Raw genomic sequence first — 12014 nt, forward strand, 5'->3', positions numbered from 1 at the left:
TTCATCAAGAGTAGTGACTGGCGTATTGTGACGAGCCAGTTGCTCGGCTACCATTGACCAGACGTTTTCAGTTGGTGAGAGATCTGGAGAATGTGCTGGCCAGGGCAGCAGTCGAACATTTCCTGTATCCAGAAAGGCCCGTACAGGACCTGCAACATGCAGTCGTGCATTATTCTGCTGAAATGTAGGGTTTCGCAGAGATCGAATGAAGGTTAGAGCCACGGGTCGTAACACATCTGAAATGTACCAACCACTGTTCAAAGTGCCGTCAATGCGAACAAGAGGTGACCGACACTTGTAACCAATGACACCCCATACCATCATTCCGGGTGATACGCAAATATGGCGTTGACGAATACACGCTTACAATGTGCGTTCACCGCGATGTCGCCAAACACGGATGTGACCATCATGATGCTGTAAACAGAACCTGGATTCATCCGAAAAAATGACGCTTTACCATTCGTGCACCCAGGTTTGTCGTTGAGTACACCATCGCAGGCTCTCCTCTCTGTGATGCAGCGAGAAGGGTAACAGCAGCCATGGTCTCCGAGCTGATAGTCCATGCTCCTGCAAACGTCGTCGAACTGTGCAGACGGTTGTTGTCTTGCAAACGTCCCCATCTGTTGACTCAGGGATCGAGACGTGGCTGCACGATCCGTTACAGCCATGCGGATAAGATGCCTGTCATCTCGACTGCTAGTGATACGAGGCCGTTGGGATCCAGCACGGCGTTCCGTATTACCCTCCTGAACCCACCGATTCCATATTCTGCTAACAGTCAATGGATCTCGACCAACGTGAGCAGCAATGTCGCGATACGGTAAACCGCAATTCCGATGGGCTACAATCCGACCTTTACCAAAGTCGGAAACGTGATGGTATGCAATTCTCCTCCTTACACGAGGCATCACAACAACGTTTCACCAGGCAACGCCGGTCAACTGCTGTTTGTGTATGAGAAATCGATTGGAAACTTTCCTCATGTCAGCACGTTGTAGGTATCGCCACCGGCGCCAACCTTGTGTGAATGCTCTGAGAAGCTAATCATTTGCATATCACAGCATCCTCTTCCTGTCGGTTAAATTTCGCGTCTGTAGCACATCTTCGTGGTGTAGCAATTTCAATGCCCAGTAGTGTAGTTTTACTGACAGAAGAACCTATTTTGTGCAATTCTGAATGAGATATTTAATCATCCATTTGAGGTGCTGAGAACCATGTAGCACATCATCGTCTACTCTAAAACTGTAGCATTTGTTCATGTTTGTCAATCTCTGTTGATCTTACGGTGGATCAGGTTTATCTCTGCTGTTGGCCCACATTGTACGTATATCTGAACATTCACGAAAAGGTGTCTCTCTGGTTTCTCTGCTGTTCGCTTAAGTAGGGGGGTCGAAGACGGTGGTGTTTTGGCCCTTATGGCACTCAACGCCTCATTTGAATTCTAGTCAAGTGACCTTGTTGGTAGATAATGCTACATCTTTAGTAATTTCCGCAAACGGCAGTTTGTGTTTGGAGTTGGTTGTCAACTGTGCAGCAATCGGCTTTCTTGAGCAGTGTAAACATGAAATCTGTTGAACCTCTATTAAGCGCTAACAGAAAAGAAAATTATCAAGAAGGCCTCCCAGACCAGATCCGTTGTCTGAGAAAGTGACGAATTCAAATAAGGGTGATTATGAGCGAATATTTAACAAAGAAGTGTGTGATAAGCGTACGTTGTTGTGTAGGTGCAACGTCTGAATGCCTGATTCTCAACCCAGTAGTTAATTCATTGGGTATTCTGTACATTTGTCCGAAAAAAAGAAAAAGCACGAAAACTAGTAATTACTCAAAAATGCGAAACGGAGAGTAGCGAAATCTTAAACTCTATTTCGTTCTAGCTGTAAGCTGTTCTTAATTATGGTTGAAATAACGAAATTCCTCAAAAACTATTCTTTCTTTTTCTCAGAAAGGTTATGAAGTTATGCATATTATTATTATTATTATTATTATTATTATTATTATTATTACTATTCTTATTGACAGTGGCTGAAGTTGTATAAATATTTGGTAAGCATAACTGTTATATAGCAGACGCTATTAATTTCGCCCTTTCATATTTATCTGAATTTAAACATTTGTGAACACCCAGAATGTATACCTACGAGCCGCCACTGGACAGTATGCTACAGCATATAGTTTTCGAGACTAATCAGAAAGTCCTGGACGTCCGAGTACATGATTGAGACGTGCGTATTGCTTGGCATCTTGTCATTGCGGTTATGGCAACTCGTTTCTTATTCGATTTACTGGCGTCAGTAAGTTGCTGGCTTGCCTGCCCGTGAGTGGCAGCAGCAGCGCTTATCGATACGGGTACTGTGGTGCTATCTTTGGAGCGACCGCTAGTATTTCCGGGTCGTGTTGTGAGGAGTGGGGAGCTGCGAACGGACATCAGGTCGGTTGGAGGCGCAGCAGCAAGCAGGAGGGGTAGCTGCGAGAGCGACGACTTCGTTGCACACCGAACCCTGGACTTTTAAGTTGAGTGAAGATTTAACTGCTAATGCAACCTCGACTGTTCTGAGATCTCGGCTTTGGTCGGCGGGTTGTTGCTCCCAGGACCGTTGAGCCTCGTGGCAACGAGTGAAGTGTTTCGAGGCAGCGATATTTTTCCGCCGTCTTTCTCTATTTGTGTTCAAAAAATGTTCAAATGTGTGTGAAATCTTATGAGACTTAACTGCAAAGGTCGTCAGTCCCTAAGCTTACACACTACTTAACCTAAATTATCCAAAGGACAAACACACACACCCAAGCCCGAGGGAGGACTCGAACCTCCGCTGGGACCAGGCGCACAGTCTATGACTACAGCGCCTAATACCGCTCGGCTAACCCCGCGCGGCTTTTATTTGTGAACCGTCAGTGAATTTAGTATTATTCTTATCGGTGAAGTGCAACCAGTGGTATTTTCAGTCTTGTGGTTGCTAACGCCCCAGTTACCTGCCCTAGAGGTTAGCGTACTTTTCCGGCAGTGTACCTTTCCTCGTCGTTTTGATGCTGTCCGACACGGCGTGTAGTTCGACAGCCTCTTGTAGTGTACTGTGGATTTTTTTTTTGAGGTCTGCCTTGGTTCTAGTGTTTCCTTCGGCCTTGGGTGTTTTCTGAAGACGTAGTGCTGTCTGTCTTTTCGCCCTTGCCTAAAAATATTCCGTCGTTGTACCGGTGATCGGACGTTAGGCGGATTGGTTAGTCGGTCGGTCGGCGCTTAAGCTGCCCCTAGATTGAGTTGCCATCCTGTTCCGTGAGTATAACTCTTGGCTGCCTGCCTCGCCTTAACTTACATTTGAGTTACCTTCCCAGGCTGAACCTTGGAACACTTGCTGAGAACCGCTTGTCCTGATTTCTTAGATTGTGATGTTTGTTTTAAGAATATATGTTATTTTCTAATTATTGTCGGTGTGGACTTCAGCCGAGTAGTAATTTCACTTCTTTTGTCATAAGGCCTTCAGCCGTGTTACAGTAAGTTTTTTTAAGCAAACTTGTTTTAAAAGCAAGGTATTTATTTTAAAAGTGCTATTTGGAATTGTTCTTCTGACGTCTAATTCAAGCCTTATTTGAGGTTATTTTTGGTGGCTTTCAGCCATAAAATTGTGCAATTTTTTCCTGTGCTAAGACTCTCAGCCGTCATACAGTCAACTGTTTTTTTAAGAGATTGTTTTAAAATTTTGATTTCTTTAAATAAAGCTCACGTATTTGTTGTGCAACCTAGAGTAACTGATAATGGTTCCGTCCACAATCGTAATCTTATCCTGCCCCATCCTGAGGAACCAGCTCTCAATGATTAGAACCATTAGCAAAAAAAGTTTAAGACTGTCCTGCCAGTCGAAAAACATACAACCCAAAGCGAAGCATCTACTGACACATAGTGCAGCACCTCAAGGCACTGTGTATATTGTAGCACAATAAAGGAACCTCGAAGAATCAGATGGAAGTGTGCTCCATTTCAAGTAGCCCTATGCCTATAGGAAGAAAGGAACTGCATTTTACCTTACCACCAAAATTAAACACATTTCAAGCACAGTGGCTCCATTTGAAACCATCTCTTATGTGTTCAATTAATGTATGTAATACTTGTTTTTCACATTGCTTTGCCTCAATATGTGTTTAATAAGCCAATAAATAAAAGCAAATTCCAAAAATTTGATGTTTAATATTTAGAGTCTGAAAGATTAATAAAAAACCATATCAAAGTGCATTCCTGAAATTATCCTTTATGTACGGACAGAAAAAGGCGGCAGGGTACCTTAATTTATAATATGTATAGAGGAAAAATGTAGGCAGATGTGTAGATTTTGGTAATATTAATTTACTGTAGTTAAATGGCCTGATCCCCCCCCCCCCCCCCATGAACCATGGACCTTGCTGTTGGTGGGGAGGCTTGCGTGCCTCAGCGATACAGATAGCCGTACCGTAGGTGCAACCACAACGGAGGGGTATCTGTTGAGAGGCCAGACAAACGTGTGGTTCCTGAAGAGGGGCAGCAGCCTTTTCAGTAGTTGCAAGGGCAACAGTCTGGATGATTGACTGATCTGGCCTTGTAACAATAACCAAAACGGCCTTGCTGTGCTGGAACTGCGAACGGCTGAAAGCAAGGGGAAACTACAGCCGTAATTTTTCCCGAGGGTATGCAGCTTTACTGTATGATTATATGATGCTGGCGTCCTCTTGGGTAAAATATTCCGGAGGTAAAATAGTCCCCCATTCGGATCTCCAGGCGGGGACTACTCAAGAGGATGTCGTTATCAGGAGAAAGAAAACTGGCGTTCTACGGATCGGAGCGTGAAATGTTAGATCCCTTAATCGGGCAGGTAGGTTAGAAAATTTAAAAAGGGAAATGGATAGGTTAAAGTTAGATATAGTGGGAATTAGTGAAGTTCGGTGGCAGGAGGAACAAGACTTCTGGTCAGGTGATTACAGGGTTATAAACATAAAATCAAATAGGAGTAATGCAGGAGTAGGTTTAATAATGAATAAAAAAATAGGAGTGCGGGTAAGCTACTACAAACAGCATAGTGAACGCATTATTGTGGCCAAGATAGATACGAAGCCCACACCTACTACAGTAGTACAAGTTTATATGCCAACTAGCTCTGCAGATGACGAAGAAATTGAAGAAATATATGATGAAATAAAAGAAATTATTCAGATTGTGAAGGGAGACGAAAATTTAATAGTCATGGGTGACTGGAATTCGAGTGTAGGAAAAGAGAGAGAAGGAAACATAGTAGGTGAATATGGATTGGGGCTAAGAAATGAAAGAGGAAGCCGCCTGGTAGAATTTTGCACAGAGCACAACATAATCATAACTAACACTTGGTTTAAGAATCATGAAAGAAGGTTGTATACATGGAAGAACCCTGGAGATACTAAAAGGTATCAGATAGATTATATAATGGTAAGACAGAGATTTAGGAACCAGGTTTTAAATTGTAAGACATTTCCAGGGGCAGATGTGGACTCTGACCACAATCTATTGGTTATGACCTGTAGATTAAAACTGAAGAAACTGCAAAAAGGTGGGAATTTAAGGAGATGGGACCTGAATAAATTAAAAGAACCAGAGGTTGTACAGAGATTCAGGGAGAGCATAAGGGAGCAATTGACAGGAATGGGGGAAATAAATACAGTAGAAGAAGAATGGGTAGTTTTGAGGGCTGAAGTAGTGAAGGCAGCAGACGATCAAGTAGGTAAAAAGACGAGGGCTAGTAGAAGTCCTTGGGTAACAGAAGAAATATTGAATTTAATTGATGAAAGGAGAAAATATAAAAATGCAGTAAGTGAAGCAGGCAAAAAGGAATACAAACGTCTCAAAAATGAGATCGACAGGAAGTGCAAAATGGCTAAGCAGGGATGGCTAGAGGACAAATGTAAAGATGTAGAGGCCTATCTCACTAGGGGTAAGATAGATACCGCCTACAGGAAAATTAAAGAGACCTTTGGAGATAAGAGAACGACTTGTATGAATATCAAGAGCTCAGATGGAAACCCAGTTCTAAGCAAAGAAGGGAAAGCAGAAAGGTGGAAGGAGTATATAGAGGGTCTATACAAGGGTGATGTACTTGAGGACAATATTATGGAAATGGAAGAGGATGTAGATGAAGATGAAATGGGAGATATGATACTGCGTGTAGAGTTTGACAGAGCACTGAAAGACCTGAGTCGAAACAAGGCCCCCGGAGTAGACAATATTCCATTGGAACTACTGACGGCCGTGGGAGAGCCAGTCCTGACAAAACTCTACCATCTGGTGAGCAAGATGTATGAAACAGGCGAAATACCCTCAGACTTCAAGAAGAATATAATAATTCCAATCCCAAAGAAAGCAGGTGTTGACAGATGTGAAAATTACCGAACTATCAGTTTAATAAGTCACAGCTGCTAAATACTAACACGAATTCTTTACAGACGAATGGAAAAACTAGTAGAAGCCAACCTCGGGGAAGATCAGTTTGGATTCCGCAGAAACACTGGAGCACGTGAGGCAATACTGACCTTACGACTTATCTTAGAAGAAAGATTAAGGAAAGGCAAACCTACGTTTCTAGCATTTGTAGACTTAGAGAAAGCTTTTGACAATGTTGACTGGAATACTCTCTTTCAAATTCTAAAGGTGGCAGGGGTAAAACACAGGGGAGCGAAAGGCTATTTACAATTTGTACAGAAACCAGATGGCAGTTATAAGAGTCGAGGGACATGAAAGGGAAGCAGTGGTTGGGAAGGGAGTAAGACAGGGTTGTAGCCTCTCCTCGATGTTATTCAATCTGTATATTGAGCAAGCAGTAAAGGAAACAAAAGAAAAATTTGGAGTAGGTATTAAAATTCATGGAGAAGAAATAAAAACTTTGAGGTTCGCCGATGACATTGTAACTCTGTCAGAGACAGCAAAGGACTTGGAAGAGCAGTTGAATGGAATGGACAGTGTCTTGAAAGGAGGATATAAGATGAACATCAACAAAAGCAAAACAAGGATAATGGAATGTAGTCTAATTAAGTCGGGGGATGCTGGGGGAATTAGATTAGAAAATGAGACACTTAAAGTAGTAAAGGAGTTTTGCTATTTGGGGAGCAAAATAACTGATGATGGTCGAAGTAGAGAGGATATAAAATGTAGACTGGCAATGGCAAGGAAAACGTTTCTGAAGAAGAGAAATTTGTTAACATCGAGTATAGATTTAAGTGTCAGCAAGTCATTACTGAAAGTATTTGTATGGAGTGTAGCCATGTATGGAAGTGAAACGTGGACGATAAATAGTTTGGACAAGAAGAGAATAGAAGCTTTCGAAGTGTGGTGCTACAGAAGAATGCTGAAGATTAGATGGGTAGATCACATAACTAATGAGGAGGTATTGAATAAGATTGGGGAGAAGAGAAGTTTGTGGCATAACTTGACCAGAAGAAGGGATCGGTTGGTAGGACATGTTCTGAGGGATCAAGGGATCACCAATTTAGTATTGGAGGGCAGCGTGGAGGGTAAAAATCGTAGAGGGAGACCAAGAGATGAATACACTGAGCAGATTCAGAAGGATGTAGGTTGCAGTAGGTACTGGGAGATGAAAAAGCTTGCACAGGATAGAGTAGCATGGAGAGCTGCATCAAACCAGTCTCAGGACTGAAGACCACAACAACAACAACAAATGGCCTGATGCAAGCCTTTCAAGTAGACGCCACTTCAGCTACTTGCATCTCCTTACTCTACCCCAGTTATGCAGCTGAGGAATAGGAACTACAGTTTAATGTGGAATTCGAACCACGTTTCGTTTCTGTCGAATTTCCACGTCATTGAGAGGGGAATTATAGATTAAAGAGTAGGCTGAAAATCCCGAGGTACGACCGACCGGATTCCATTCTATGAGTTTTCGGTTCCCAGGCATGCGTTTCACTACTAGACATCCACGCCCGACGCAGATTCTGATGATGCTTCGCTGTTCTCTGAAGTTGCGGTGGCGGTTTACTGTACCAATATGGCCACCAGACACCGCCTGCTCTGTAGCTGACCATGGCGTAGTTGCATCATTGCTACGAAATGTCACGACCCTCGCCAGGTTAATATAAAACAGAAACAATACATACAACGTGATCCAGGTGCCCCTACTGTTGTTATTTTATGCAATCCATAATGTTACAGTTGCCCTTCAAAAACCACACGTGCGATTTTCATGTTCTCTTGCTACGCGCAAATCATTAATCCTACAGGAAAATTTGCAAGACCTTTTTCTAGGCAATTTAATGCAGTTAAATTTTATACTGGGATACGTTTACGATGGAGGCCACGGTTTTCGAGTTATTTAAGAGAAACATATAACAGTGAGCTTCAAATCCACCTCCACAGCATACTCTTCCCTCACCATTTAATATTTCTAGAATGTTGTTTGTAGCATTCTCTCCTATCACTGCATGAAAATTTCAAAACATGTGAACTATTCCCGATATTCGACCTTTTTTGTTCCCTGTTGATTGGGCTGTTAAGCCACCAGAATAGTCGGCTATTTCGCTAATATTATTAATTTAAACGTGCCCATGAGGGTAATGATCGAGAAACGACTTTTGTAAACGTTACGCTAAAACAAATTGCGTAGACAATACGATCCAGACTTAACCCTTGCAAGAACAGTAATCAGGACTGACGAATACAATGATACTTATTTTATGCTGTTAAAATTCTCAAAAATTTTAGGTAATATTTGCACAGACGTGAATTTTACAGCTTGTAAGTGCTCGGCTTAGTCGGTGTCATAATAAAACCAGTCAATAAAGGCCAAAAAATGTTGAATGTGGGAAATAATTTCTGCAGTCGCTTTTTTTTTATAGTTGTAGGAGGTATGGGAGTTTGTGTGTGTTTGAAGGCCTCTTTTGTACGTTTCTCTTGAATAACTCGAAAACTACAGCCTCTAGTGAAAACATATTCCAGTACAAAATTTAACTACATTAAATTTCCTACGAAAAGGTCCGGTGGTGAGCGAACATGAAAACCTCGCGCGTGGTTTTCGAAGGACAGCTCTTAGCCGGTCGGTGTGACCGTGCGGTTCTAGGCGCTTCAGTCTGGAACCGCGTGACCACTACGGTCGCAGGTTCGAATCCTGCCTCGGGCATGGATGTGTGTGATGTCCTTAGTTAGGTTTAAGTAGTTCTAAGTTCTAGGGGACTGATGACCACAGATGTCCCATAGTGCTCAGAGCCATTTGAACCATTGTTGAATAGCTCTTACATTGTGGAGTGTATAAAACGACAGCGGTAGGGATAACTGAATCACAGTGTATGATACACACTGATCATTACTTAGTGTTAATAAATTACATACACGAACTTTCCTCGTGAATCAGAATATCTATTAGTGAAAACCGTATCAAAAGTCCGTACAGCAGTTCCTGAGATTAGCCTTCAAAATGGTTAAAATGGCTCTGAGCACTATGGGACTCAACTTCGGAGGTCATTAGTCCCCTAGAACTTAGAACTAGTTAAACCTAACTAACCTAAGGACATCACAAACATCCATGCCCGAAGCAGGATTCGAACCTGCGACCGTAGCGGTCTTGCGGTTACAGACTGCAGCGCCTTGAACCGCACGGTCACTTCGGCCGGCGATTAGCCTTCACTCCGCGGCTGGGTACTTTAAATTCTAAGTGATACAGGTATAGTGTGGATGGAAACTGAAAATCGAAACTGAGTGCAGAATTCATGGAAAAGAACATGTACCAAATGTCTAGATAAGCGTTTTCATTAGAAAGTTTTAGGTATATCAGCAGACGACAGATTAATATGACTATCGTTTTTTCTTTCCTAAAATCAGATACTTCGCCTTTTCTTTATCAATCTTTCCAGTGTTTTCTATTTAGAACAGAAAAAACTGTCTTGGTTGCACAAAGTAAGTGTATTTAATTTTAACATGTGACGCGTTTCGTCTGTTCTAAACATCATCAGACAATCTGTGGAAACTACAAACTGGTATCAGTATAAATTGCTGTTAAAGACAATAATAAATGAATAAATTAATAACAAAGAAGGAAGGCATACACAGACCGGATTATGAATCACAGGGCACGTTTGTGTTTCAGGAGGTGGGGAGGGGAATAAATCGCAACACACAAAATAATGCATCATAACTGCGCTTACTGATAGAAATTCTTGCTAATCGTAACCGAGGTGTCGAGCGTAACTAAAAGTTCCAAAAGAGGCTGCTGGGTCCGAACCAATACGGTAAATACCATTTTCGCCAAAAACGATTCGACTTTACTAATGCAATCATTTTTGTACATAACTACACCTGAGTTACTTTTATCAACTAGAACAGCGCCACCCCCTGCCGTTTTTTGTTTGATACCCATTAAGATTCGGTGTTATTGTGAAGAAGATGTTTTGATTACTGCTCTGTGGATAATCTCACTCACTTTGGCCGTTATGCGGACAACTTCGTCTTTTTCAGTTGAGGCTTTATCCAATGCCAATTGTACATCAGTGACGAGAGAAGTAGCCACCTTATTATCTGTGGTGTTAACTGATATTTCGGTTCAAATGTCTCTGAGCACTATGGGACTTATCCTCTGAGGTCATCATTCCCCTAGACTTAGAACTAATTAAAACTAACTAACCTAAGGATATCACACACATCCATGCCCGAGGCAGGATTCGAACCTACGACCTTAGAAGCAGCGCGGTTCCCGACTGAAACGCCTAGAACCGCTCGGTCACAGCGGCTGGCAACTGACATTTTAAGCCTTTGTCTAACAGCGTTCACTGTGACTGGCTGAAAGCAATGTTTGTGAAATTAATAACAAGTTCAGCAAACGGGAAGCTATAACGACACTCATCGGTACCAAATGTAATTGTGGCCGAAACCATTGAAATTATACGTAAATCCTTGAATGAAAAACAGTCCTTTTTAATAGTGGAGGTCAACAAGATAACTGACCTCCTGGAAATATTAATTTCCCATGATTACTTTTCTTTTAAAAATTTCTTTTACAAATAGGAAGACTGCCTCGCGATGGGCAATCGCCTCTCCGATTTCCTGGGCGACGCATTTGTGATTCACAATGACTCTGAATATTTTAAACTAAAATCGCCCATTACTGAAAAAATCATCCTGTACCAGAGATACGTGAATGTTATTCTAATTACTTTCAAAGGTACTTGCGAAGATTGAGTCACTTGCTGAGGAGTTTAATCATTGCACCATAAGTTAATCTTTACCCAAGAAATAATGGGCCGTGATGGTATCTTATGTTATCTTGATCTTTCTACGACTGAATGATGGTAAAATTACCTTCGACATTTTCAGGAAGCCTTCAACCAGGGTCACAACAGTACATTCCTCTCTCATCATCCTAGGAGCTATAAACTCAGCTACTTTAGAGCTGCTATAACACGAATGTTTGAACTCCCTCTCTATGAAGGCGATGTAAATAAAGAATTAGACAATCTCCATAAAAATGGATATAGTCCTTCGCTGGTGAACCGGTTATATGATGAACAAAAAACCCTGTAGTCTCCGTTATTAGATCTTCGCTTACATCCGAGGTGTGCGAAAGCACACACGTGTGACTATCCCATTTCTTGGGTCGTTTTCATAGCACTTGTCTGAGCTATTTTCTCATACAAATGTTCAAGTTGTTTTCGAAAGGCTCTCCCATGCAATACACGCTCCCACATAACGAACAGCCTATCAGGAATTTATTCTCTAAGTCAGGTGTTTACAAAACGGTTGAGGCATCTTTTCACGGTCCGCGCGGCTTCCCTCCGTCGGAGGTTCGAGTCCTCCCTTGGGTAAGGGAGTGTGTGTCGTCCTTAGCGTGAGTTAGATTAAGTAGTGTGTAAGATTAGAGACCGATGACCTCAGCAGTTTGGTCCCATAAGACCTTACCACAAATTTAAAAATTTGTCTACAAAATTAGGTGTACAGAATGTTCCAATGTTCCACCTAGCATATCGGACAAATATGGTAATCTTTCGCTGTTAGGTTTAGCAAGTATCTACTGTCAAAAAAA

This window comes from Schistocerca piceifrons, chromosome 5, assembly GCF_021461385.2.
Source record: "Schistocerca piceifrons isolate TAMUIC-IGC-003096 chromosome 5, iqSchPice1.1, whole genome shotgun sequence".
Lineage (NCBI taxonomy): Eukaryota > Metazoa > Arthropoda > Insecta > Orthoptera > Acrididae > Schistocerca > Schistocerca piceifrons.